The 5,556-nt window shown below is 45.7% G+C and overlaps 1 long non-coding RNA gene across 1 annotated transcript; it reads left to right on the top strand.

Annotated features, from left to right (window-relative positions):
• The first annotated feature begins 314 nt into the window (after positions 1-314).
• LOC123075756 (uncharacterized) lies at positions 315-2,636 on the top strand. The gene is made up of 4 exons (XR_006436199.1): positions 315-896; positions 1,079-1,117; positions 1,383-1,417; positions 1,491-2,636. It is a non-coding gene; the product is annotated as an uncharacterized lncRNA (long non-coding RNA).
• Positions 2,637-5,556: the final 2,920 nt, after the last annotated feature.

The following is a 5,556-nucleotide window of genomic DNA, read 5'->3' as shown; positions in this document are numbered from 1 at the left end:
GGTAATATAAAGTGGGGAGGGCCGAACCCGATCCGTCGTAGGCAGGGTAAACCTCAAACACGTCCGGAGAGACAGTCCGAGTTGGATCCCTGGTACAGAACGGAGGGAGGGAAGAAGCGATGACTCAACGGCGACAAGGGCGCCGCCGAGAGAAGCAAAACCCTAACGAGAGGGAACTTTTTTTTATGGTAATTAATCAAACAAGGCATTAATCAAACAAGGCTTCCTCCGTCTTCCACTGAAGCCCATCAGTGTAAAACCTGGTAAAGAGAAGCCCATCAGTCATCTCTCCTTATTCTGGCAGACCAGGCGACGCTTTCAACCCCCACCCACGCTGCAACGCACCACCAGACGGTGCCCTGCAAGCGTGCCCTCCGGCGCTCACCTAGGAAACCACCCCCGCATGCAACCCACCTCCGCCGCCGCAACCAGATCCGGTGCAGGGCCGCCGCCGCCTCTGACCCATAAGAATTGAGATTCTCTGTCGCTGCTTGCCATCCGGCGCGGCGGCGCGCTACACATCGCCCTCCACGGATCCAGGTGCGCCTGTCAGATCCAACACCGGGAGCTGCAGCACACAGGCCCGCGCGGCTACCCTGCAGTACCGACACGTCCAACCTCGCCCACCTCAACGGCCTCCAAAAGAGCGTCCTCCACGACCGCCCTGTTACCCAGAAGCGACGACGCCGCCGGCTCTCGGATGACTTCCCCTGCTCCAGATAAAGTGCCTCTTTAAATTATGGAGCGGCATCGCTCTAACCGTCTCCAACATCAGGTTGGCCGTTGGTGTCTGCACCTTTTATCCAAAATCGTGGCATGGTGTACAGGTTTGTTTTGCCGAGTGATGGAGTACGAGGGAATTTTCTTGGCGGTCAATCTGATTCATTGTACTCCCGGTAATAGAATAAACTACCTTCAGGCGGCTGTCTCTATTTTACTCTTAAGACAGCAGCGTGTAGTTCACCTTAATCTGCGTTAGTCTAGATTGACTTCAGTTACGGCCGGTCCTGCTTGGTTATGCTACATCTGTAGTCCCTTCTCCCATGTCTTCGTTAATCAAGGCTTTTGTTGTTTGCAGTGGTACACGTGCATCTCATCTCCACAAATTGTGGCCTTGGTAAGCACTATGAAGCCGGCTGATTAAATTATGGATGGAAATAGTTTATGAATCATGCCTTTCTCAGGATACCCCTAATGAAATTTGTTTGACACATGATTTACATTTCAGATGTCTCTGACAGCATGATAGTGAAGCAATGCAGGCCAATTTTATATTATTATTATTATTATTATTATTATTATTATTATTATTATTATTATTATTATTATTTTCAATTTCATTTGCGCTCTGGTGGTTAACGTTTCTTTCTATACATTAACAGTTTCCCGGTACTCACATCGACTTCAGATGTATTTGGTTAGTACATCTGTTTCATCACATTTCATAGATTGCCAAAAGAAATGTGACAGTTTGTCTTTTCACTTTTCAGAACCACTACCATTCCTTATTTATGTCTACATGAAGTGTTGGCCACAATGGATACCTTCAAGATGGGATGCGTACTTTTATGAGGCTACATGTAAGTTACACAACTACTTGCAACAAAACTGTGCATGCACTTATTTGATTGCTCACATCTATAAATGGAGTTGAATTAGTCGGTTAAGATATCAACATGTTTTCTTTTTCTCTAATACTATTATGTATCATTTCATCTGAATGCATTTGAAACATACGCTTGATCTTAATTTTTTTGACTAGGTAAGATATTAATCATATATTTGTCCATCCATCTTCTCTGGGACAATCAAATGTTCATGTCCCATGTTTTATTGCTTCTTCGACTTGCAAGGCTACATAGAAGGCATTAGCAAAACCATTAATTGGTTATCGACACTAATAATCTTTACCCTTTTGAGATCAAGCATAAGAGATCTTCTGATGTGAATGGTTTCCTTTCTTTATATTTCTAGAGGACTGTAAGCCCATTTTTAGCAATGTAGCTAACTAAAGCTATGAATTATACCACTGTGTTTGCTTCATGAAGGTAGTCATGAAAAAAAAAGAGCCACGAGACTTTGCCATCATTATTTCTATAACTAGCATTTTTTCGGGAAGCAACTTTTTTTAGAGTGCAAAGTGAATTTCTATTATGCAAATGTGCAAAGTATGACACCCATAAATATGATGCAGAGAACTTTTCGCATGTTCTAATTTATTCTCGACAATGTATTACTATAAATCCCGCAGCAATATGACGCAGAGAACTTTTCATATGTTCTAATTTATTCACGACAATTTATTACAATAAGTCCCGCAGCAATGCGCGGGGTATTATCTAGTATATAAAGAGGTACAACACTTTCTCAACTAGCGATATGAGACTAAGCTTACCACCACAATTTGCCATTTTACTCATGGGCTCATTTGAGATTTCAGAAATTGCTAATGGGCCATGCCCATTTATTTCTAACAATTTATTCTCATCTAATTGAGAAATGAGTAGTTTAAAAAAAAGTTCTAGAAAAAATATAAATGAGAATGAGCAAATCCGTATTAGTATAGGGAAACGTTTACAATCGACAAGCCGGCTGAATGTTTAGCCGGACGCGCACTACGCGTAGGATTCATATGGATCGAACACGTCAGATCGATTTTTTTTGGGCCCACGCATTGATCTATTGGAAATATGCCCTAGAGGCAATAATAAAGTGGTTATTATTATATTTTCTTAATCATGCTAAAGGTTTATTATTCATGCTATAATTGTATTGATTGATAACTTAAATACATGTGTGAATACATAAGCAAATACCAAGTCCTTACTAAGCCTCTACTAGACTTGCTCGTTGATCAAAAGATGGTTAAGGTTTCCTGACCATAGACATGAGTTATCATTTAATGATGTGATGGACAAGACCCATCCGCTAGCATAGCATATGATTGTTCAGTTTATTGCTATTGCTTTCTTAATGTCAAATACATATTCCTTCGACCATGAGATCATGCAACTCTCGGACTCCGGAAGAATACCTTGTGTGCTATCAAACGTCACTTCGTAACTGGGTGATCATAAAGGTGCTCTACAGGTATCTCCGAAGGTGTCTGTTGAGTTGGCATGAATCGAGATTGGGATTTGTCACTCTGTATGATGGAGAGGTATCTTTGGGCCCTCTCAGTAATACAACATCACAAGAAGCATGCAAGCAAAGTGACTAAGGAGTTAGTTACAAGATGATGTATTACGGAACGAGTAAATAAACTTGTCAGTAACGAGATTGAACTAGGTATGGAGATATCGATGATCGAATCTCGGGCAAGTAACATACCGACGGACAAAGGGAACTATGTATGTTGTCATAAAGGTTCGATCGATAAAGATATTCGTAGAATATGTGGGAACCAATATGGGCATCCAGGTCCTGCTATTGGTTATTGACTGAAAAAGTGTCTCGTTCATGTCTACATCATTCTCGAACCCGTAGGGTCTGCACGCTTAACGTTCGTTGATGATATAGTACTATATGAGTTATGTATGTTGGTGACCGAATGCTGTTCGGAGTCCCAGATGAGATCACGAATATTACGAGGAGCTCCGGAATGGTCCGAATGTAAATATTGATATATAGGATGATAGTATTTGGTCTCCGGAAGAGTTTCGGAATGTGCCGGATATTTACCGGATCACCGGAAGGGGTTCCGGAAGGCCACGGGGGTTGTTGGGCCTAATGGGCGAAAAAGGAGGGAGCACACCAGCCCACAAGGGGGCTGGCACGCCCACCTCCTCGCCGCTGTCCCCTAGGGAAGGAAAGATGAGGGGCTAGCCCCCTCCTGCCTTTCTCCACGGAAGGGAGAAGGAAGGGGAGGCGCCATAAGGCAGTCAGCCCCCTTTCCTTCCCTCCCACGTGCCAAGAAGGAAGGGGGGTGCACCTAGGGCAGGCGGCCCCCGGCCCACTTGGGGTGCACCTAGGGCTGCCTCCCCTCCCCCTCCACCTATATATATGAGAGGAGGGGAGGGGGCAACACACACCACGATTCCAAGCAGTGTGCGGTGCCCCCTCTCCCTCTAGTTCGTCCTTCGTCCTAAACCGTTGTGCTTGGCGAAGCCCTGCAGAATAGTTTCACCACCACCGTCACCATGCCGTCATGCTGCCGGAACTCATCTACTACTTCGCCCCTCTTGCTGGATCGAGAAGGCGAGGATGTCATCGAGCTGAACGTGTGCTGAACGCGCAGGTGCCGTGCGTTTGGTGCTTGATTGGTACGGATCGTGAAGGTGTGCGACTACATCAACTGTGTTGATAAACGCTTCTGCTTAGCGATCTACAAGGGTATGTAGATGCTCTCCCCCTCTCGTAGCTATGCATCTTCATGCATAGATCTTGCGTGTGCGTAGAATTTTTTTGTTTTCCATGCAACGTTACCCAACATGATCTTCACCCGACCTTATCTTCTCAGCAGAACATCCTCCTCCACTCGTTTTATTTCCTCTCTCTCCTTTGTTCTCCTCCAATCGATCCCCCTTTTCTCTCCCCTTGCCAAGAACGCCACACCGCCATGGATGCGGCCTTCAAGCACCCCATGTCCATCCCCTCTCTACCTCCCCACTGACACGCGTCCTCACCACCGCCTCCCGCAAAGCCCGCGTTGAGGCGACAACGAGCTGCTCTGTGCCCTCCCTCCTTTGTGAGCTTGAGGTGATGGCGCTCGATCACCATGCGGATGCGACATCATTTTTTTGCAAGACGCTGTGCTTCCTATTATGGCTTTATCTTTTTTATTTTTAGCCGGTTGCAGCTTTTTGATTTCTCGGTTCTAGCTTTTTATTTCGCCGGTTGTAGCAATTTCATTTACGAGCACCAATCTTTGATTAGTTGGTTCCAACATGTTTTCCCGCCGGTTGTAGCTTTTCACGTCGCTGGTTTCAACTTTTGATTTCGCCAGTCACAACAATCCCCCTTTTCGTCAGTAGGAACTTTTTGATTCACACGTTGTAGCATTTTATTTTGTGGGTAGTAGCTGTTTGCTGGAGGAAGGGGATCGATGAAGATTTTTTTTGCTACAACCATGTACCACAGAAGCTTCAACCATGTGTGCCAGAGCTGCAAGCCATGTACACCAGAGCTACAACCGGAGACGCTCGTCGCCAGTGAGGCTGCAAATGGCACGGGCAATGCCACAACCGATGTCCAGCGAGCTGTAAGCGACACAACGGCAAGCTTCAAACCTGGTGGATCACCATGCCGGCGAGGGGAGCTGCAACCATGGTGGCGAGTTGCTGGAACCGCCTTTCACTTTTGCTACGACCGACCAAATTTTTTGCTACGCTGCGGCGACGAAGGTCCATGGTTTTGCTGGAACCGGTAATTTTTTTGGCCTGAACCGGCAATTTTTTTGCTTCAACTGACATTTTTTGTTTTCTTAGTTGCTCAGATCTTTTTTTGCTGGAACATAGTGCTGCAAAATAGACAACGACGGTGAGCCGTAGGCGGCGACGCTGTGCTTCGATGGGGTGCACGAGCTGCTGGAACCGGCTTTGGCCGCAAGCCCTATTA

This window comes from Triticum aestivum, chromosome 3D, assembly GCF_018294505.1.
Source record: "Triticum aestivum cultivar Chinese Spring chromosome 3D, IWGSC CS RefSeq v2.1, whole genome shotgun sequence".
Classification (NCBI taxonomy): domain Eukaryota; kingdom Viridiplantae; phylum Streptophyta; class Magnoliopsida; order Poales; family Poaceae; genus Triticum; species Triticum aestivum.
This window is presented reverse-complemented; position numbering and strand designations above follow the sequence as displayed.